The sequence below is a fragment of the Panthera onca genome, chromosome D1 (assembly GCF_046562875.1).
Source record: "Panthera onca isolate mPanOnc1 chromosome D1, mPanOnc1 haplotype 2, whole genome shotgun sequence".
Classification (NCBI taxonomy): domain Eukaryota; kingdom Metazoa; phylum Chordata; class Mammalia; order Carnivora; family Felidae; genus Panthera; species Panthera onca.
This window is the reverse complement of record NC_138348.1, coordinates 30,954,958-30,979,776: the sequence shown is the minus strand read 5'-3', so window position 1 is coordinate 30,979,776 and position 24,819 is coordinate 30,954,958. Positions and strand designations below refer to the sequence as shown.

Below are 24,819 nucleotides of genomic sequence, written 5' to 3'. Positions count from 1 at the left end.
CCCTCAATGAGACCCTGATCTTTCTTTTTCCAATACACATTCACACTTCTCACACACACACAAATCTGCTCGACCATGTCCCCCATCTCAGTAATTGTTAATTCCATTCTACCCATTGCTCAAGCTAAGAAATTTGGGAGTTATCCTTGACTCCTCTTTCTCTCATACTACAGACCGAATCTATTTGGAAACCCTATAGCTTCTATCTTCAAGATATATCCAGAATCAATTTATGTCTTACCATCTTCATTGCTATGTACAAACCACCATCACCTATGTTCTAGATTATTGCAGTAATTAGTTTGTTTCCCTGATTTCATCCTTGCCCAATTACATCAGAGAGATCCCTTTAAATGTAGGGAAGATTACATCTCCCTTCTGTTCAAAATCCACCCTTCTTTCACTCAGTGTATAAAGCAAATCTTTACAAAGCCTACAGGCCCTGAACTCTCTGATTCCTTATTGACACATTACACACATGGACCTAACAGATACATTCAGAACATTCCATCCAAAAACAACAGAATACACATTCTTTTCAAGTGCACATGGAACATTCTCCAGAATAGATCACATATTAAGCCACAAAACAAGTATCAATAAATTCAAAAAGTCTGAAATAATATCATGCACCTTTTCCAATCATGTGGTATAAAACTAGAAATAAATCACAAGAAAAAAAATCTGAAAAATACAAATATGTGGAGGCTAAATAATATTTAGCATGCTAAATAACATGTTACAAAACAATGAATGGGTTAATCAAGAATCAAACAGGAAATAATAAAATACACAGACAAAAGTGAAAATGAAAACACCGGGGTCCAAAATCATTGGGATGCAGCAAAAGTTGTTCTAAGAAGTAAGATTATAGCAATACAGGTCTACCTCAAGAAACAAGAAAAAATCTCAAATAAACAACCTAATCTTATACCTAAAGGAGCTCAAAAAAGAACAAACTCAAAGCCAGTAGAAGAAAGGAAATAATAAATATTAGAGCAGGAATAAATGGAGACTTAAACAATAGAACAAATCAATGAAATCAGGAGCTGGTTTTTGGAAAAGCTAAACAAAATTGACACACCTTTAGCCAGACTCACCAAGAAAAAAAAGAGAACTCAAATAAAATCAGAAATGAAAGAGCAGAAGTAACAACTGACACCACAGAAATACAAAGAATTTTAGAGAATATTATGAAAAATTGTATGCCAACAAATTGGACAACCTAGAAGAAAGGAATAATTATCCAGAAACCTATAACCTTCCAAAACAGAATCAGGAAGAAATAGAAAATTTGAACAGACTTATTTACTAGCAATGAAATTGAATCAGTAATAAAAAAACTTCCAACAAAGTCAAGGACCAGATGGACAGGACAAGTGAATTCTACCAAACATCTAAATAAGAATTAATACCTATTCTTCTCAAACTATTCAAAAAAATACAAGACAAAGGAAAGTCTCCAAATTCATTCTATGAGGCCAGCATTACCCTGATGCCAAAACCAGATAAAGACACCACAAAAAAAGAAACTGCAAGCCAATATCCCTGACAAACATAGATGCAAAAATCCTCAACAAAATATCAGCAAATGGGATCCACATTACAGTTAAAAAAATAATTCAACATGATCAAGTGGGAGTTTTTCCTAGGATGCAAGCATGGTTTAATATTTGCAAATCAATGTGATACATCACATTAACAAGAATAAAAACCATATGATCACTTCAATAGATACAGAAAAAGCATTTGACAAAGTACATCATCCACTCATGATAAACTCTCAAAAAAGTAGGTTAAGAAGAAATAAATCTCAAGATAATAAAGGACATATATGAAAAATCTACACTTAACATCATATGCAATGGTGAAAGACTGAGAGCTTTTCCTCTAAGATTAGGAACAAGACAGAGAGGTCTACTCTTACCACTTTTATTCAACATAGTACTGGAAGTCCTAGCCACAGAAATCAGACAAGAAATAAAAGACATTCAAATTGGAAAGAAAGAAAATTCTCACTGTTTGTAGATTACATGACACTATTTATAGAAAACCCTAAAAGTCCACCAAAAAAGTACTAGAACTGATAAATAAATTTGGTGAAGTTGCAGGATACAAAATTAATATACAGAAATGTGTTTCTTTTTATATACTAATAATGAAGCAGCAGAAAGAGAAATTATGAAAACAATTTCATCCACAATAGCATCAAAAAGAATAAAATACTTAGGAATAAACCTAACCAAAGAGGTGAAATACATACACTCTAAAGGTTGCCTGGGTGGCTCAGTCAGTTAAGCATCTGACTTTGGCTCAAGTCATGATCTTGTGGTACATGAGTTCAAGCCCTTTGTCAGGCTCTGTGCCAACAGCTCAGAGCCTAGAACCTACTTCAGACTGTGTCTCCCTCTGTCTCTGCCCCTCCCTGCTCAAGCTCTGTCTCTCTCTCTCTCTCTTTCTCAAAACACGATAAACATTTTTAAAAAATTAAAAAATAAAATAAAACTCTGAAAATAAAATACACTCTGAAAACGGTAAAAATCGATGAAAGAAATTGAAGATGACACAAATGGAAAGATATTCTATGTTCATGAATTGGAAGAATCAATATTGTTAAAATACCCGTAGTATTCAAAGCAGTCTACAAATTTAATGCAATCTTTATCAAAATACCAATAGTATTTTTCACAGAACTAGAACAAATAATCCTAAAATTTGTATGGAACTACAAAAGACCCCAAATATCCAAAGCAATCTTGAGAAAGGAGAAAAAAGCTAGAGATATCACCATTACAGATTTATAAACATATTACAAAGCAGTAGTAATGGAAACAATATGGTACTGGAACAGAAATAGACATGTAGATCAATAGAACACAGGAGAAAGCTCAGAAATAAACTCATACTTATATGGTTAATTAATCAATTGATTAATCTTGGAGGTAAAAATATGCACTAGGGAAAGATAGTCTCTTCAACAAATGGTACTAGGAAAACTGGACAGCTAAATGTAAAAGAATGAAAGTAGGTCACTTTCTAACATCATTCACAAAATAAACCCAAAATAGATTAAAGACCTAAATGTGAGACCTTAAACTGAAATAAAACTCCTAGAAAAAAACATAGGCAGTAATTTCTTTGACATCAGCCACAGAAACATTTTTCTAGATGTCTCCTCAGGCAAGGGAAACAAAGGCAAAATTAAATTATTGGGACTACACCAAAATAAAAAGCTTTTAAACAGAGAAGAAAACCATTAACAGAACAAAAAGACAACCTGATGTATCCAATGAGGGGTTAATATCCAAAATACATAAAGAACTTACACAACCCAACACTAAAAAAGCAAGTAATTAAAAAAAATGGGCAGAGGATCTAAATAAACATTTTTCCAAAGAAGACATACAGATGGTCAACAGATATATGAAAAGATGCTCAACATCACTTGCCATCAGGGAAATTCAAATCAAAACAACAACGAGACATCATCTTACACCTGTCAAAATGGTTAGAATCAAAAACACAAGAAATAACAAGTGCTGGCAAGGATGTGGAGAAAAAAGCAATTCTTCTACACTGTTGGTGGGTGAAATTGATATAGCCACTGTGGAAAATAGTATGGAGTTCCTCAAAAAATTAAAAATAGGGGTGCCTGGGTGAGTCTTTTGAGTGCCTGACTCTTGATTTTACCTTAGGTCAGGATCTCATGGTTTGTGGGATTAAGCACCACATAGAGCTCCATGCTGAAACCACAGAGCCTGCTTGGGATTCTCTCTCTCCCTCTCTCTCTGCCCTTCCCCACCCTCTCAAAATAAATAAACAAAAAAATAAAAAATAGAAATACCATAAGCTCCCACTACTGGATACTTATCCCCACCAAAAAAACCCCAAAACCCTAATTCAAAAAGATAAATGCACCCTTATATTTATTGCAGCATTATTGACAATACCCAAGATATAAAAGCAAACCAAGAGCAACCCAAGTGTCCATTGACAGATGAATGGATAAAGAAGATGTGTGTGCATGTGTGTGTGTGTGTATATATATATATATATATATATATATATATATATATATATATGTATATATATATATGTGTGTGTGTGTATATATATATATATATATATATATATATATATATATATGAGATGCAGATTTCCAGTTATGGAATGGATAAGTCACAGAGGTAAAATGTACAGCATGGGAATATAGTCAATGGTATTTTATTAGCATTGTATGGCCATAGATGGTTGCTACAGTTGTGGTGGGCACAGCACAACATACATTCCTGTTGAATCACTATGCCGTACACCTAAAATTAATGTAACATTGTGTGCCAATGCCACTTCAATTTTTAAAAAAGAATTTTCCAGTGCATTTTATGAAATACTTACTGGCATAAAGTAGGCACTCAAGAAATATCTTTCTCTTTCTCTAAAAACCAAATACATATGATATGTGTATTATGGAAGAGAAAATATGTAAGGAAAGAACATATGAACCTTTTCAAAACCTAATAGATTATGTTCGAGTTTGATTGTAAGTGCATTTTACTTCTGAAACTTCAAACAAGTTCCCCTTAGTCTCATTTTTTTAATAGTTCACATGCACATGACAAATTATTTTTAATGAATTCCATATACTTTGAACCAAATAACTAAAATTAAAACAGCTGAAAGGAACTTACTACACAAAATTGAAAGATTTTGTTTGAGAATATCAAATGTTATAGCAGGAAAGAACAATTGATGGGCTTCATTATAGAAATCTGCTAGGCTTAAAAAGGATGACATTGAAATTGCCCCATAATTGGATTTCATTTTTAATACATAACAGTTCATAGAACATTTGATTATACTAGTCACTGTGCTTTGTAAAAAAGCTGGAAAGGTAATAAATGCTGTTAATTAAATAATAGAATGTATAATTTCATACGTATAAATTGTCAGAAAATATACCACGTGGCTGTAAGTACTTTGCACTTGGTGGCAAAGATAGGTTCTATAGATGTCACCCTTCTGAAAGTGCATATTTTCCATTAAAATTGTCCCTGATATCTCTAAGCACTATTCAGAAATAGTCATGATGGATGCAGTAATCAAGTTAAGTCTTTTACCATGATTCTAAATGCTCTGCAACATAATTGATACCAAATTCCCCATTTCAGTTCTGTTGCCTTGAGTATTACATTTTCTATTGACTCTAATACAAGACTCACTGCCTTCAAGTCTTCAGTGTCAAAAAACAAAAACATGAAAAATGGACCACTTACGGTACCAATGTGAAATCATCTTGCAGACTAAATTTAAACACTATCTGCTCCACATTAGCAAAACCAGGATATATTGCAATTTATTTCCCCGTATTCAGAGGAACAGGAAGGAAGAAATAAAGACAAACAATATTAAAGCTATGTTTAAAAGTGGGCATCTGACTTAAAGTGCACTAGGCCAAGGACTTTAAAATCACACAGCACCCTGTTTTTAATTATGATTTTATAGTGTATAATTGCAAAACTAATTTCTCAAATTGATTTTGGTTGACAGTATTCTTTATAAGTGGCAGTTGTAAATATTGTCTGAATTAACTAAAGTATTGCCCAAGTTTCTTGTAAATCAAAACTTTCAGGGCACCTGCATGGCTCAGTCAGTTAAGTGCCCGACTCGATTTAGACTCAGGTCATGATCTCACTATTAGTGAGATTGGGCTCTGCATAAGATTCTCTCTCCCCCTTGCTCTCTCCTCCCTCCTCCTCATGTGCACATGCTCTCTCTCTCTCTCTCTCTCTCTCTCTCTCAAAAAAATTTGCTAGCCACTTTGCATGGCCTCAATAGTATTACAAGAATAGGGCACAAACAAAAATAAGTTTTGTGAACTCATTTTTTAAAGAAAATTGTTACATTATCTAATTTTTAATTTCCATTGATTTTGCACAAGAATTGTTCAGTGTGCATAAAAGACATAGGTTAGGAGTGCCTGGGTGGCTCAGTTGGTTAAGCATCTGTCTTGACTTCAGCTTGGGTCATGGTCTCAGGGTTCATGGGTTCAGCCCCACACTGGGTGCCATTCTGACAGTGTAGAGCCTGCTTGGGATTCTCTCTCTCTCTCTCTCTCTCTCTCTCTCTCTGCCCCTCCTTGGCTCAGGAAGTCTCTCTTTCTCTCTCACAAAATAAATAAGAAGAAAAAGATATAGCTTATTTTCAAGGACTACACTAGCAGTTTCTTTTATTTGCATATTGTTCCTGAGTTGTCTACAATTATTTACAGAAATTTTATATAGTCTGGCAGTTTTCAAAGAACATATGAAGCTAAAGGAAAATAAAATGTATCCATGATATCCCTGAGCCATTACACCATTATCAGCAAGTATAATTTTTCTTTCTTTCTATTGATAAAAATAAAATATCACTTTGACACTGACATTTTTTATCACTCTTGTTGGCTCTCTATCTTCCATGCACTTATGACTCTGCAAATGCATCGTTCAGTATTCCACATTAGGGGACAATTATTGGGAATTACAGAGATCTGTAATCTTTTATTCTAAAAAAATAAAGTTGCTGGTATTTCAAATATTGATGGTTTTCTTATACAAGTGAAACATCTCTTATATGTTCATTATTTGGACTGAATGGAATTTTGATACACATATTGCACCTGATTATTTTTTAGTCATTCTACAGAACTAAATACTGTAATGCAATTCAATCTGTTCTCCAAATGTATTTCCAAACTCAATTTCATCTAGAAATTGGAATTTTGCACTTCTCAATTGCTTACCATCAAAATCTCCATTGTTTTCCAGAGCACCCTTAGTCTTAAACTTGCCAAATTCTGTTCCAAATAATATAAATTCCTTTATGGAGTGCTTTAGACCTCTCTCTTCTTATGGACTTTGTCTCCACCTAAGCAAAATCTCTGAGCCATTACTCTAGAAGTAAGGCCATGGACAATGGCCAGCTTATCCTAAAGTGATACTTTGGCTTTACTAGCAGTTTTGAGTGGGGAAAGTAGCTTCTGGTTTTCTCAAATTTCTTCTTCTACTGTGGAACTTATGCTCTATGAGCAAGGTGGGGTGAGGGTGATTACCTGCCCCACAGTGGATAGAACCTCTACCCTATGAGTAGAACCTGGACTGAGGAAGAGATCACCTCCAACTTCTCAGCTGCTCCTTCCTGGAATAGAGTCTCTGCAACATGGAGCAGGGAAGGATGAGAAATACTGGTGACCCACTCCTCTACATGAGATATTATAATTCTCAGCTGGAAGCCAAAGGGGGAGATAGTTTCATCCCTTTAGTTCCATCTGTTCACAGTGAAGCTTCCATTATACTGAGCTGAGAGATGGTGTGAGAGGAAGCAGGTCATGGTTCAAATGCCCTAGACTTATCGTCCTTACAGAATTTTTCTTGAATAAGTGGTTATTTTTTAAATGCTTTTCAACAGTTGCGATTGTTTCACTGGAAAAGTCCATGGAGCTCCTCATGCCACCATTCCAAAAGAGTAGCTGCCAGGTCAGTCTTTTGATATTTGCTCTACATGTGTTGTAATCAAGTTTATCCATTTCCAAAGGCAAAGTGATAGTCTAGCCACTCAACCACATTGTTGAATTATGCTCATGGTAACTTCCCAGGTTCCTAGGCCTTGTAGATATGCTTTTCTTTTATAAAGAATTAGAATTTCCTGGAACATAAATGTTGAATCGGAGCAGGTGAGGAGAATCTGCTCTAACAAGTCATTTTCTTATTTTTTAATAAAATAGAATTATATAAATGAACTACTGAAAAATATCCCGCAGAGTGACAATCTTTAACTGCAACCTCCAACTGTCTAAACCTATCTGACAGGCATAAACTGTGACATCTACGTGAGTGGCAGTCTTTATCATGCAAAGAAATACAGAGTTTACTCATATGACAATAGCAATTCTCCAAAGAAAGTATTTGACTTTTCACAGATTTAACAATAATGTGTAAATTTATCAAGCTGTAATTTTACAAGTGCTGGGATATAGTGATTTCTTATAAAGGTGGAGTGTTTTCATAAACTGTTACCTTGACTAGTTTACTTCTTAAACTAGTGCCATGCATCATTTTGATGACCAGTGAAGTTAAAAATAGAAGTCGCATCTTCTACTAGCTTGCAAATATAACAGCCTTGATATTTGCATTGAAGAGTGAATTCACTGAATTATAAACCCAATTTATAGGACTAAAAATAACTTGAAGTGCATTTCTGCTTAAATAGGCAATTAAAATTGGCACAAAATCAAAGATGACTCTTTCAAACAATTGCATATTTGAATGCATTAACTCCAGCAATTCAGAATGGCCATAATTCTCATATGTAAAGACTTTCATTACTCATCTTCCCAGGACAAGAAAACAGCATTCTTAAATATGCTTATACTATAAGCAGTGGGACTTAGTATAACATCCCTTCCAAGGCCTATAGAAATTTACATTTTTGATGAGGAAGCCAGTGATGGTACAGTATTTGGAGATGGAGCCTTTAGGAGGTAATTAGTCCATGAGGGTGGAGCCCTCATGATGGGATTGGTGCTCTTATAAAAAGAAACACAAAGATCTTTCTTTTTTCCCCCTTTTGAGGACACAGCAAGAAGATGGCCATCTTTAAGTCAGAAACAGGATTTTCTCTTGAAAATCCTGACCAAACTGGCCAGCACCTTGATCTTGGACTTTTCAGCTTCTAGAATGATGAGAAATAAGTGTCTAATGTTTAAGTTACTTGGCTTATGGTATTTTGTTATAGCAGCCTCAGTGGATGAATACAATTTTAGACCCAAAATGGAGCACCTAGGTGGCTCAGTCGGTTAAGTGTCTGACTTTGGTTCAGGTCATGATCTCATAGTCTGTGGGTTTGAGCCCCACTTTGGGCTCTGTGCTCCAGCTTAGAACTTGGAAACTGCTTCGGATTCTGTGTCTACCTCTCTTTCTGCTCCTCCCCAGCTTGTGCTCTTTTTCGCTCAATAATAAATAAATTAACTTAAAAAATATTTTTAAAAATGTTGGACCCAAAATAAGAGCACATATGTAACTACTTAGTGATGCACTTGCTCATACTAGTTGATCAGCAAATGTTAGTTTCTTCCCTTGACATTTTCAACCTCTCCCATACTTCCATTCAGAAGACTTCTTCCTTATCTTTTTCTCTTCTACCTTCATTCATTCCATCTTTATTTAAGAGATAGTACAATAAATTGCTGATGGCATAACACTTATTAGTTTAATTTTGTGTTATGTTTCAGATAACATACTTACTTTTAAGTAGCAGCCTCTGAAACAATAACAAAAACAATGTTGAACATTTAAAAGATAGCTCAGTATTAAAATTTGGGGGGTGGGTAGTTGGACCTTTGCATACCAGTCTCATTGTCTCTTAAGGTCTTTACACTTACTCTTTCCCCAGGGTTTTTCTTGGCAGCCACATTTTTATCATTCAAGTCTGTTCTTTCCTTCCTTCCTTCATTTGACAAATATTCACAAGGCACCCACTATGCCAGACACTGTCATAAACCCGTAAGTTTATGAAGATTAGCTTCCAGGAGGGGAGATAAGCAATAAGCAATATCATATTATATAACTAAGCAATATGACATGTTAGAAGATGCCATAGAAGCAAAATCCAGGTAAGACAATCAGAAGGAAAGTATAGGATTGCAACTGGCAAGGTCATAAGTAAGTATATTTGATAGAGAAAAGATAACCCTTCAGATATCTAAGGGAAGAACATTCCAAGCAAGAGTATCTGCCAGCACAAAGGCCAGAAGTTGAAGTGTAATGAATAAAAGAAGTGAAATAAGAGCCAAGGAGTAATGGAGAGAGCTGGGAGACATGGGGATTCTCAAAGGATTTAGAACAGAGGACTAACGTGATGTGACTCACAACTTCAAAGAACCAACGTGGATGTCTTGATCAGAATAAACCAGTTCCTCGACTTCAGCACTGTTGATATTTTGAAATGGATAATTCTTTTGGGGAGGTTGTCCTATACACTGTAGAATGTTTAGCAACATCCTTGGCCCTCTTCCCTCACTACATATCAGTAGCAAATACCCCTCTAGCTGTGACAACCAAAGTATCTCCAGATAATATCAAATGTTCTTTGGGAGGGTGATGTGAAATCATCCCTAGTTGGGAACCACTGCTGTAGGGGAAAAGGGTGAAGGCTCAAATGTCATCTCTGCAAGGAAAGTCCTCCTTTATCACCCAAACTAAAAATCTCAATCAACAACCAGCAGCCCCAGTCACCATCCATCACATCACCCAGTCTTGTTTTCTTTACAGGAAACATCATACTCCAAGAAATTATCCTGGCCATTTGTTGCTTTGCTTGCTTATTGATTCTCTCTCTGCCTAATGATAATATAAATTATATAAGATTAAGGACCTCATCTGCATTATTCACTGCTCTGCTACCCAATGCCTTGGATGAGTCTTTGCTGAAAATCACAGCTGAAACCACTTAAGATTTTAATTAGTTTTCCATTGCCAGAGCAAGCCATGTACATACACTCAACAAATACAGAATGCTACGATTCTATGATGGATATGGAAAGAGGTCTGGAGGGATTTTTAAAGGGCTCATAAAAGACTATCAAATGCATGTGGAACAAAACTTACTGCTTGGAATGGGGAACAGGGAGGAAGGTAGAACAGTCTACATGGATGCTTCCTTGACCAGTTTGGCCCACATTTTTACCCTCTAGGTTTCTTTTTTTAATTTAAAAAAATAATATATTCATTTGAGAGAGAGAGAGAGAACGAGTAGGGGAGGGGCAAAGAGAGAGGAGGACAGAGGATCTGAAGTGGGCTCCAGGCTCTGTGCTGACAGCAGCGAGCAGGACACAGGGCTTCAACTTAAGAACCACGAGATCACGAACTGAGCTGGAGTCAGACTCTCAACCAATTAGCCACCAGGCACCCCTCCAGTTCTTTTTTTTTAATTATTTATGTCTATGAATAGTTCCTTTGGGTACTTGGGTAATATCCTATTGCTGAATAACATTTTGTATTCTATTCTATATTGAAATTATTTGCAATCTTTGTGTTCACCTTACCTTTCAAAGATCAAGGCTAAACATAAGGATCTCTGGGTTTGAAACAGTAATCCTGGAGGCAGAATGCTGGTAGTGAAAAAAGTTGTAAAAAAAAAAAAAAAAAAAGCATTCAGCTGCTTATTATCCATAGTGAGTATCTGAGTACATCAGGGCCACCTGAGTCAAGACTTTTGAACACTGTATTGTAGACCCTTTGTGTATGACTTCAATCCTCACAGTAGGATTATGGTGACCCTGGAGATGCCTCAATTAATAGTAACAGACTGGGTTTTATTAACAATATCTTTTTACAAGAATCATAAGAGATTGAGAGATGAAAAGATCCATTCATTACTTCATTCATCCTACAAATGTCCACTGTCTCATTGTTTCAGGCATTGAGTGGAAGCACTGAGCAAGCCTGAGGTCTTTTGTAGTTAGTCTAGTCAGAGAGCTATGAATTAGATAATTAAACATTCTGTTAAGTGCTGTAAAGGGAAAGTAGGATGTTATGAAGTTTTTTTATGTGGAGGTTAAATCTAATCTCAGGAAATAAGAAAAGATTTCCATGCAAAAATAACATTTGAAATAAAATCTTTAAATTGGACAGGAGCTAAAAGGTGAAAGATGAGTGTTCCAGAAGGAAGGATGATTATATACAATAATAGTCCTATGCTGGAGAATTGAAGGAACTTCATATATTACTACAAATAGTTATTCTAGTGCTTGCCATAGACTTTGATCAGTTTACCTAATTGATCTTTTATAAAAATGAAAGATGTAGGAGTATCTGGGCAGTTCAATCAGTTAAGCGTCTTACTTTGGCTCAGGCCATGATCTCACAGTCCATGAGTTCAACCTCACGTCAGGCTCTGTGCTAACAACTCAGAGCCTGGAGCCTGCTTCAGATTCTGTGTCTCCCTCTCTCTCTCTCTGTCCCTCTCCTGCTCACTCTCTCTCTCTCTCTCTCTCTCTCTCTCTCTCTCTCTCTCATAAATAATAAAATATTTTTAAAAATTAAAAAAATGAAAAGTGTAGACAAATAAGCTTTAAACCCTATTAGCTTAAACTTTATTAAGAACCTATTAAGTACTAACAGGATTTCTGGAATGAGGAGATACTCAGTAGATATTTGTAAGTAAAATGAATTAATGAATGCATCCTTTCATGTCCTGATCTCTTGAGTCGGTTATGAAAAGAGATTGGTAGTAAAACCCAAGATTCTTATTCTTTGGCTTTCACTAGTAAATGAGTCATATAACACAGTCATATTGTGAAGCTTGAAGTCAAGGAAAGAGAGTCTAGGGGCACCTGGGTAGCTCAGTCAGTTAAGCATCCAACTCTTGGTTTCAGTGTCTTGGTTGCTCAGGTCATGATCTCATGGTTTTATGGGTTCAAGCCCCATGTTGGACTCCACGCTGACAGTGTGGAACCTGCGTGGGATTCTCTGTCTTCCTCTAACTCTGCCCCTCCCCCACTCGTGCTATCTTTGTCTCTCTCGAAATAAATAAATAAACTTTCAAAAAAGAAAAGAAAAGAGAGTCTGCAATACAGTGATGCTTTTCCTCAAAGGTCTTACCTCATATGACTTGATGTTATAAGGTACTGCCTAATGGATCATGGGCATTTCTTTTACATGCATTTTTGCACTACCAGCAACCTACTTCTAGCCTTACTGTTCTGATGCCAGATACTTATAAAATTAGCCTTGATTTATGAAAGATAAAGCAAATACAGTGATTGCAAATAATCTCAATATAGAATGGGATGTAAATGTTACCCAACAATGAAATGAAGAGAACTGTGCTTTTGGAGATTAACTTTGTAATGATATTAGTTTAAAAAATAGATTGAATTATGAAAAGATAGGGGCAGAAAAAAATAGGGCCCATTGGAATAAACCACAGATAGGTAAGGAGAATCTGAACCTGGGAAAGTCATCCAAAATGAAGGGGAAGGGATAAATTTTAGTAAAACTAAAGGGATAGAATCAATATGACAGAACAACTGATTGGCTATCGAGATGAAGAAAGATGGGAAGTGTGCATTTTAATTATATCAATCTGCTCTTTATGCAGTTAAAACATTAGGGCAGGTTTTAAATATCTGCTTCTCACCCCTCCTCACCACCTCCTAAATCCTCCCTTCACAGAAGTAGAAGAATTATTGAGGGGAAGTTGTCTGGTTGTTCTCTTGTATCAAATTAATTTTCTTCATCCCCCATATGCCAATCGTTACACAGCCTGTTCTAAATTTTGATCTGGTGCATTATTGATGAGCTCTTAAAAAGAGATTAGAACAACAATCTCCCACTCTCTTTTTGGAGAAAAAGAAAAAAAATTATGCAAAAAAGAACTGACGATTTTGACTAACATGGGCCATCCAACAAATCAGTAAATCATATTTATGATAGATTTTTTGTTACTGGATAAGTACCTCTGAAGGAATACTGTGTATAAAGCACCACACAATTGATTTATTCGACATTTGACTAGATCTATATTAACATTCCATGACTAGTACTCTCAGGTTGTGAAAAGAAAATATTTGCCCTTAGCTAATTTTAATTCTAAAGATAAGTCTTAGTACCTCAATAATTTCTTATTTCTCTCAGGAAAGAAGTTCAAGAAATAATTTTGCAGTCCAGCACATTGGTCTTTTGGGGTACATTCAGAGATTTTCATTGCTCATTTCATTTTTATGCTTAGTTATTCCTTGTTAAATAAAGTAAGGTGTTTTTTAATGGAATTCTCTACACCTGAATTTGAACACTTGTAATTAAAATTCAAGTTCTATATTACCAACATAATAAATTGAATAAGTAATACTGATTTTGAAGTGCACAGGATGAAATCCAACCTGTTTTCAAATACTCTATCTGCTAATTGACAGGCATGATCAGCCCAACTGAAAGGGGGGAAAAATGATTGTTTGTAGAAATAATCTAGACTGAATTTTAAAAAACCTAAATGGTAATTAATACCTTTAAAAATTAATTTTCAAGATTTTAGTGAAGAGTTTTTAATAATTTTATTTTTAATTCACTTGTGACTCCTTTTTAAATTTACAAATTACTCTTATCGCAGAAGCAATATATACTTTTGGTATATAAGCAATATATACTTATTTACTTTACGGTAGAAAATTTAAAAAAAAAAGAAAGAAGAAAAAGAAAAGTACATTTAGTATTACACTACCCAGAGAGAGTAACTGTTAATATCTTGTTTTGTGTCCTTCCAAATCTTTTTTTTAATGAAAGATTTTTTTCCAAAATAAAATGTAATCATACTATGCATATTGTTTTGTAATGTTATTTCCTTGAATAAAACACTGTCATGTCAGTTAGTATTCTGCAACATACTTTTAATGATTAATTACCTAGGAGTTACATAATATGGTATACACCACCATGATTTCTGTAACAAATTCCCAAATGTTTGGTACTTACATTATTTCCAAAATACAGCGTATGTTATGGTAAATCATTATCATCTCTGGGAACTTTAAAATGTTTCTGAAACTCAAATGCCACTCTATGCAACACAGTCTGAGTTGTGCTAACTTCCTCATTTACAGAATTGGCCTGCCTTTGACTGGATATCTCTACATCAGTGACTCTGATTGGCCAGGCCTACTGTTTAAACCATTTATTGTATTGTTGCTAATTCACTTTCCTCTTTTAACTGTCACAATAATTTTCAAATCTCGGCCAACTGCCTCTCCACTCAGGGCCAACATCTTTCATCATAAAACATGCAAACTGATTAAGCTTCAACAATTGGCAGCACAGAAAAGTCAAAGGACTTGTAGCTTCATCTGCTTACCCCAGATTTTGCCTCTTAGCCTGTCTGAACTCTTCTCCAACAGGGGTCTTTTGAAATAATATGTGCTTATATTATCCTTGCTGCTACCTTAAGGCTAAGAAGGATATGGGGGTAGCTTCCAGAGATGTCTGGGAAAGCACACCCATCTTCCCACCTACGCATGATTTCTAACCACTAGTAGGTCAGTAAATGAAATTTCTGTCCCAACTTGCACCTTCCTGACTATCCAGTAACATAAACATAACAAATGACAATATTTTTCTCATAATTATTGGGTATTTGTGACTTTCCAGAGATTGTGCTAATCATGTTTCAAGTGTTATTCCATTTAATTCTTACAACCATATGAGGTACATACTATTATGGCCTCTATTTTATAGGTGAATGAACTGAGGTATAGGGTTATTCAGAAACTCACTCAAGGCTATATAGCTATAAGGACTGTGTTCTGAATATAGATTCTGCGCGTGTGTGTATATGTGTGTATACATAAAGCATACATATATGGAAATATAGGTAATATTTGTGTATGTGTATCGAGATCTATGTATAAGGATGGTTATTACAACATTGCTTATAACAGTGAAAAAATGAAAACCTATGTGTCAGATAATAAAGGTAGTTAAAATAAGAAACATCCAAATAACAAAATACTCTTCATTATTCATAAATGATATGGTGGGATAATATTAATGACAAAAAAATGTTTACAAGTGTTAAGTAAAAAGGCTTGCAAAATATTCAGTGTAAGCTAGTACTTCATAAACATGGATCAGAGGAGGAGTGGAAGGATATATAACAATATATTAACTGTATTTATGGCTAGAGAGAACTGTGGATGATTTCTTATTTTCTTATTTTTGTCCTTTACCTAACTATTCTGCAATAGCGTTTATTATTTTTATACCTAGGAAATTCTATTAAAGTTAATTACAAAACAAGTCACTTTTGTCCCAGTTCTAAAATGGACATCTCTTACAAGAGAAGCAATATGGTATGGTTATTGTAGTGAGAGCTGAGCAAGTTATTTATGTCCCAGTTATCTGTAGGTAGCTGTCCAGCTCTTCCTTTGAGGTGAGGCAGCCCTCCATCTGTGATAGCTAATTAGTGATGATAGCTGCAATCTGTAACTTTGCTGTTTTGCTTAAGTGGAAATCATTTCTTTTCTTTGTAGAGTGCCAGCTTGTTTTAGGAACTACACACTTCAAGGTTATTTTTTTAAGTCAAGGCTTTGAATTTAAGCTAAAGTCTCAGAGGTGCCTGGGTGGCTCAGGTGGTTAAGTGTCGGACTTCGGCTCAGGTGGTTAAGTGTCGGACTTCAGCTCAGGTCATGATCTTATGGTTTGTGAGTTTGAGCCCCACATTGGGCTCTGTGCTGATAGTTCAGAGCCTGGAGCCTGCTTCAGATTCTGTGTCTCCCTCTCACTTTGCCCCTTCCCTGCTCATGCTCTGTCTCTGTCTCTCATTCTCTCTCAAAAATAATTCAACATTAAAAAAAAATTAAACTGGAGTCTCATTTATCAAGCAGGTGACCAAATAAACAAAGGAAAAAGAAAGGGAGTGAGGAAAAGAAAGAAAGAAGAAAGAAAGAAAGAAGGAAAGAAAGAAAGAAAGAAAGAAAGAAAGAAAAGTGTAGGAAATTTATTTTAGGTTAGTCTTCAGTCACAAAATACCAGTATGAGGATGAATTTTGAAGGATATGTCCTTCAACTTCCCCATCACACAAATGAGAAAACTTCAGTCGGAGCAAGGAGAAAAGTGCCTGGTGTTCTGGCAAATTATGGATTCAGATAATGAGGAAGCAAATACAGAAGGGGGCACTTAGAAAAGCTTAACTCTGGGCTTATTTTGCAGTCATTATTTTCACTCCTTGAAAGCCTGGAGGATTTCCACCAACATAATATGCTTGTCATAATAGTCAAAGCCAACTTTAAGTGTTTCGGTTTTTCCCGTTACATCAGTGTCTAAAAGGCAAAGCCCCTAGCGAAGTGCTCTATCTTGAAATGTGCCCTCTGATGAAATTAATACAGATATCTGAATAAAACTCAATGGCAACTTGACATATTTCCTGAAAATGAAGACCTGAAAAAAATCAATATGGAATATGAAAGGCAACTTAGAAGAAAATTGAGATTGAAATGTCTTTTTGTCATATACCGAGTATTAGAATCAAGAGTCACAGAAAGCCAACCACAGCACTCTGTGTACACTTCAAGACTGCTATGGCAGCCTATCTCTTGTTGGACAGCTCCAACTTATATAAAGAGATGCAGCAGAAAGAACTTAGAATTTGCAGTCCAAGGGACCTATGTTGAATTCTAGATCTCCCCATTGATAAGCATTCCTAAACTCCAGCTTTCCTTATGTGTAAAAATGAGGAAATAATTCTCATTTTATGAGATAGTTATAAAAATTAAGTGACATGTGAATGCATATTCCTAACACATCCTAGGTACTAAATATTTCCTTCCTTCCTTCTAGTCCCCCACGTATTGGTTCTATTTTTATCTGAAACCCATTGGGCTCCATACTAAGTGTCTATTCTCTCCTTCAGTTCAATCATCATATTTCAAAAATTTTTTTACTCCTCATGTTCTGTGGTCTGCTCACCATCCCATGGTACACTATATCATATACCCTGTAGATACACTATAACTTCTCAATGCCCATCATATTTACTGCCACACCAGTCTCACTACTCAACCATGGTTGCTCCTGAAAAGGAAAGTTTAAGATTGATTTTTAATGTGATGCTTTTGATAAATACAGTCTCAGAGCAACAGGTATGTGTGTATGTCTACTTAGTCATACTAACTCATTGAGACTAAAAACTCTTCACAGTTTTTAATCCATGGCAATAGCTTATATTTGTCAAGCAGTTTTTCTGTGCCAGCCACTGTTCTAAGTCTTTTCCATGAAGTACTAACTTAATTATCAAAGCATCCAGAGTGGCAGTTACCATTATAATCCCCATTTCAGGGATGAGAGGACAAACAGAGAGGCTATATTTCAACGTACTAAGTTAAACACCAAGGATCTGAGCCTGTGCAATCTGACACTAGAATTTCTGTGCTTTCTTGGTGATAATAAGATAATTAAAATGTCATGTAAAGATGCCTAATATTCCTTTAGAAAAGAAAAAGAAGTTCTTGCTCCAGATATGAATATCTGCACAGGGCAAGCCATAAACTCGTACATTATGACACAGAACCCCAGTGCTCACACAGCAGAGGCAAAGACAAGAGTCAAAGAATAGAAATGCTCCCTAATGACTAAAGGCAAGTATAGGTAGGGGGAGAGGGAGGATAAAAGGCTTAGACCAAGGCAGCTGTGTCCTTTATATCTGAGGCAGCAAGAGTAGAACTTGAGCTCTTCAAGGCCCAGGTTTCTACTGAGGTATATTGGTGTGGGCCAGTAAGTACAGTAGGAAGAATCTAAACAGGCAGGGTCCCCAAGGTTCTGTAACTTGAGTTCAGCCTCAACAGTCCCATTCCCTTTGGCTTCATCACAAATTAGGTTTCTCCATAATATTTTGTTTGGATAAGTGTTTTTTTATTTTGAAAAATTTGAAAACCACTTATAGAATGAGCATTTATTTAGTGTTCAAGGATTACCTTGTGACCTTCCTCCTGCCCAGCACTTTCTCTGAACATTAACTTCAACTTGGCTTTACAGAGTTATTATAAGGAACAAATACGACATTTAGGAACAGCTCTTTTAACTTACTATTAATTATAATATTTGGCACATTAAAAACACTAAAGATCTGTGTCATTGTGAATGATTCCTGTGGCCCATCAGCCATGTACTTATGAGTCTACTCGTGAGAGGTAAAACTGTTTAAGAAAAATGGGATTTGGGGTCAGAATCAGCTGAAATCAAATCCCAACTGATTACTGGGTTACATGACTATGGGAAAGTTACTTCAGCTTCCCAAGCCTTTGTCCCATACCCATGAACCACAGCTACTGACAGCAGGTGTTTGTGAGGACTCACTTCAGTGCAGTTATGTATTTAACATGCTTTCATGCTTTAAACAGGGCATAGTACATTCTATAAATGGAAGCATTGATGACCTGTTAATATTCTTATAACAATTCCAATCTCTCAAGTTTTCTACCTGCCTTGTGAGAGAGGCTCCAGGGAAAAATAGACTGCAGGCACATTCCTTTATACAGGAGTGTATCCTGAGCCCCCACATCTGATTTCCCTTTGCCAACAGGCATAAATATTCTGTAACCGCTTCAGAGTGTACTGTTAACAACATGGCCAACTGTTCCCCATGATGACTCAGGCGTTGCTCTGAAACAGAACGGATTTGTGCAATGGGAGGCTGTAAAGCTCTCAGGTCTGAGTCACTGTGATGCTGCAGCCTTCAGGCTCTGATGTTCACAAGTGCCTTGACAACATCACACACATATGTCCACCACTTAGCCCAAGGACACCTCAATACTTTTCACATCATTGAAACAACACAGCTCAACCACCACTTGCTACATAGTCTCCTGCCTACTAATAGTCTAGCCATCCCATACCAGGGACATCTCAAATGCCACCTCTTCAGAAAAGCCTTTCTGGATGACCCTAGTCAATCCAAATGACAGCCTTCATTAGCACCACCACAAGATACCACAAGCCCACAAATTTTGTTTATGCACACTTGACATTTTAATGTGAACTTTTTGACTTGGCCAAGGAGGTATCTAGACTTAGTCTCAAAGAAACTGTTTAGATCCTAAATTTGTTGAGAGCAAGAATGCTTTCTTATTCATTCTATATTCCCCTAAATTGTAATGTACACAGTGAGTGCTTAATCCATGATAAAGTGAAATGAGAGCATAAAATACATCCAACTGTTCAATCTAGGCCTAGCAATGATATGTTATCTCGTATGACATGTAAAAACTGGGAAGGTTAACAATGACTTTTAATGTCTTCTCATGTATTTTATAATCCAATATTTTATATGAAAGCATCTTTATACTGATAATGGCATTGAATTTTTACTGAATACTATAAAAAAGAAAAGTGATAAGAAATATTTTACTACAGCCATTCTTATTTATTTTCTCTCTTAAAAATTAGCTGATAAATCTATGTGTTTCTGAAACAATAATTTGTGAGGATTAGGGTAGTCACAGAGCCCTGGCTTCTTCTGTATTTCAATAGCATATTACTACTTGGAGAGTTTGCTCTCACCACAAACTTAAAACAACTAAACTGAGCTTGTTAACCTCCTCCAACAGCAGTTCCTGCTCTCAATGGCTCTGCCTTTGTCAATAACATCACATCTGCCCAGTGGCTCCAAACTTTAGAGTTAAGTACTATGGAAAACAGAAAACACTATATATATATAATCTGGCATATTTTTACCTACCAACACTTAGCAATTCCTCTTGAAATTTTGTGCAGTGTTTCTCTTCCCATCTATGTCTTTCTGTCGATTCTCCTGGACATGACTTTCCTCCTCCCCACAAACCATCCCCTCATACCTAAATTACAGCATTGGTCTCTTGTCATCCTCCTTGAGTTTAAGCTCTCTTGATCTGATCTATTTTAAGTGTAACTTCAATGCATTTTCTTCCATAAATAGCACTTTCATAATACTGTTCCTGTGCTTAAAAACCTTTTATGGTTTGTGAGTTCTTACAACTTCACAGCTAAGCTCTTTTCCCTGATCTTGTGTAGGCACTTTATTTTCTACTTGCTCCTGTTAGAGGAGTTTCTGACCCATTCTACCAACATACAAGGAAGGTGATTCTCTTAACCAACCAGTGAACTCAGTGCCAAGCACTGCATGACATGCTGGATGAATGAGAGGACACTGATTTTGAGAATGTCACCATGAGCCAGGGAAGCTAGAATACAATTAGACTGTCAGAGTAGAATGGTGATGTCTAAATGGGCATAAAACACAATGAAAATATAAAATAGGCTAGCAAAATGGGCTGCACAGATTAGAAGGACCTTGTGCCAAGATGGCATAGTTCTTCATGAACTATGAAAGTGCAACGCTATTCACACTCTATCTTTCACCCAGTCTTCTACTCACACTTTGTTTTTCTCCAGTCTACTCCTTCACCAATGGTTAACTCAAGCCCAACACTATATGGTGAGTCAGAAGATGTCTTCATTTGATTTTTCTCCCAAACAGATCCTCAGACAAGGACACCAGTGAAAAAAGTTCATTAGTGCTATGATCCAAGGAAACTCTGGAAGAGGAATAAGAAAATAAATAGGTATATTATATAAGAAGCATATTATCAAGTAAATTACCCCTATGGATAACTACAGCTTAATCCCACAGGGCAAATCCCAGAACAACAGTATAGACTCTTTACATGTAAAGAGCAAAAAAGTTAGGGTAGTTCTACACAAACTTCTGTTATTTATTGCTTGGGCTTGATCACAGGGGTTGTTAATTCTTCAGGCTTTCCATCCTTCCCCACATTCCAGCAGAGCAGCCTCCCTACGGAAAGTCCTCAAGTGAAGAGATACCAATACAGGTAATTAAAAGTCTTCCCTTGTAACTTTGAGAGGCCAGGAGAATATCACTCTGCACCAATGGAACCCTCTATAGGAATCAGCTATGAGCTCTAATGATGGTACTGCCTCTGCCTCTTGTTATGAATGTGACTCTGAGGTGGTCAATCTTCTGAGTCTCAGTTTCTTCATTTTTAAAAGGGGGTGGTGTTTATTATTGGTGACTTTTCAATTTATGAAAGTAGAACCTGGGATCCCCAAAGAAAATCTTGAATAGAACCCTAATTTGTAAAACAAGCAAAAATCAAGTTGTTCCGGTTGAAGCATTGGCAGAGAGTCTCAATTAAGAAACATTTTCTTGGATACCTATAGTTTCCAGAGAGCAACAAGTAAAATACTCTGCATCACTGGATGGTATCTAAGATCCCCCTAGCATCATTGCATTCCCTCCACCACTAATGTTCTATGATGCTTAGTACTCAGTTTGGTTCTTTGTCAAGGAAAAGAAGGCACAAAGCATTCACTGAGCAGTAGACATCTTGGCTGATATTATATAAACAATATCTAGTGATGATGGTTCAAGCATTTCTATATGGGAAAATAGTGGTTGGTGATCAAGCCAGAGTATAGGTTGTGGTGCTAGGGTTCTTAAAACTTTGATTGAATAACAAACAAATGACTAATTTTATTTAGACTGCACAACCTATTTGCAGTGACTTTGGGGATGGGGAGAGAGAGATTGTGAGTGATTAAAGATTCACAAGGTTGGGGCATCTGGATGGCTCAGTCAATTAAGCATCCAACTTGATTTTGGCTCAGGTCATGATCTTGTTTTCCATGAGATCAAACCTCACATCTGCACTGGCAGTGTGAAACCTGCTTGGGATTCTCTCTCTCCCTCTGTATCTTTGTCCTGCCCCCACTTGCACCTGTGCATGTATGTTCTCTTCCTCTCTAAAAATAAATAAATATTTTTAAAAAAAAACTCACAAGGTTAACTTTTTTATGCCACCACACTAATCTTCACAGTATATGAAATAGGTATTACTACTGTTGTTACCATTATTTTTTTAAAAAATTTATAATTATTAACATTGTAATAATGTGTGCCTAGATTACTACAGGTGTTCAAAATGTGTTAGCTATTTGATAATGGTAATGACTAAGATGATGAAGATGACTTTGAGAGTCATGTACATAGTATGTTACTTAAAGCCATGAGTGCAGATGGAATGAGCAAGTGAACAATTATGGAAAGAAAAGTAGAGCAGGAAAAGAACAGAATCTTTGGAAACAGCTATAGTCTGGATCTGTTAGATTACATGTTGCATAAATGGCCTCAAGATTTTTATTCCTGCATGCTTCTCTAGATTCTTGCCATTTTTCCATCAAGAAGTGGAGTCTATTCCTTTCTTCTTCAACCTGAGTGGGCCTTTGTGACCATCTAACTAAATGAAATGCAGAAATATGCATGACTTCCAAGAAAAGTCATGAAAGGCTGGCCTTCTATCTTGAGACATGTATCTTTGACTCCATGAACTTCCAAATAAAGTCTGGCTAGCCTAAAGGCATTGTTAGAAAATTTAGCAACACCCTCGCCTGCTATAATGTAGAAAATAGGGAAAATGCACCTAATGGACTAGATGATAGAAGATCTCCAGGCAGAGCATTGAAATGGCTGCCTGCTTTCTAGCTGACTATAGTAAAGTGCATGAGGAGAGCAATAACCAAAAGAAAGAATTGTTAAATATAAAGGAGCCAGGGCTTGCTGCATAAATAAAACATTCATCCTGAGCCTCTCTGGAGGAAAACAATCCTCAAAATAAGAAATAGCTTCAGGGTACAGAAAAAAAATCTAGTATGCAATCAGGAAAACATGGTCTAAAGAGAAAGCCATGATAAAAACATATATGAAGAAAAATTTAAGGTAGTACCTGAAAAAAACAAAAAGACTTTCTAAGCATACCAAGGCCTGTCTCACAGATCCTTTCAATTACACAATAGGACTTCTAAGAATCTGAAATGCACTGTCCCATAACCATCTCAGAGGAAGCTACCTCAGGGGTACCATGGAGATTACCCTGAAGAGATCCATGGGTGTTACTTTTGTCTAATGTAATGGTTTAGAGATTGATACATTAAAAAACATGCCAAGTTTTAAAAAAAGAATTATATCAGCTTGGCTGGAAAAGGACAGAAACAGCACCAAATGAAAGAGGCCGTGCTTGAGCTTCTCCCAGCAGGAAACAGACTAAAAAAACCAGAGCTGCAAACATAGGAACCATTTTATGAGAAAGGCAAAGACAAATGCTGTGGAAAATCATTCCCAGGCAGTACGCCTAAACCCGAATCAAACAATTGGCAATATACGCCCAGTTACTTTTTCCAAATTGCTGCAGACCACTGACTGCTGTCCTGCCTATTTCTTCCTTTCTGAAAGGGAACCACTCTGGAGAGGCTCACCCATATCTAAACCTGATTATATGCCAAGATCCTGGCCCTTGAGAATTAGCCAAATGCCATAATAGCATGACATCTGCGGGGGATGGTGTCTTAGGGGACTGAGTGAATGTATTTTTCATGTAAAAGGGATGTACAGTGTTGGGGCCCAAGGACAAACAGTGATAAGTTCTATTTTCTCAAAGTGCCAACAAAAGTATTTGATTCCATGTGCTCTTTCAGAATCTTGTCTCACCATCAACAAGAGCAGAGTTTATTTCTCCTCCCTTTGAAACTGAGCAGACCTTTGTGACTATCTTGATGAATAAAATGTTTCAGAAGTGACAATGCTTGACTTCTGAGGCTAGGTCAGAAAATGTTATCATTCTCTCTTTCTCCCCACTCTCTCCATCTACCTTCCGAGCTCAGAAATGTATCTATGAAGGCCTGATTCACCACGTGAGAAGCATGTTTACCCCAAAGCTGCTGTATATAAAAAACTATGAAGAGAGACGACATATATACAGAGAGAGATGCCCAGGGATCTTCAGCTGATGCAGCCGCCATCTATTCACATCTCCCAGCTCCTCCTAGGAGACAGACATGAGTGAGTAAGTCTTCAGATGATTCCAGCCCTGCGTTCCTGATGGCAACTGCATGAGAGAACCTGAGAACCCACCCAGTTGCGCTAGTCAACCTCCAGACTGTAAAGGGTAAAAATAAAATGACATTGTTTTACTCCAAAAAGTTTGGAGGTGGCTTGTTATGCAGTGATGGATAACCAGAACACAATTTTTTTTTCAAAAGCTGGAGGAAGTGGTAGTCACATATTTAAGGAGAACTAAGATAGTAGAGCCTTGCAGAAGTCAAAGAAAAATCCAAGAGGAAGTACTGTTCATTATCAAAGTCTTCAGAGCAGAAAAGTAAAATGAGAACTGAAGAAAGTTCATTGGAAATTAAATCCATTTGTCATCTCGTGTCTAGTAGGTAAAACTGACTAGCCCTCTTAACACA

The 24,819-nt window shown here is 36.4% G+C and overlaps 1 long non-coding RNA gene across 1 annotated transcript in view; it reads right to left on the bottom strand.

Annotated features, from left to right (window-relative positions):
• The window catches only part of LOC144612945 (uncharacterized), a 499,846-nt gene extending 478,756 nt beyond the window's left edge, over positions 1-21,090 (bottom strand). Inside the window, exon 1 of the long non-coding RNA XR_013550163.2 lies at positions 20,936-21,090. This is a non-coding gene — a long non-coding RNA (uncharacterized LOC144612945). The remainder of the gene's footprint in view (positions 1-20,935) is intronic.
• Between the last annotated feature and the right edge of the window lie 3,729 nt (positions 21,091-24,819).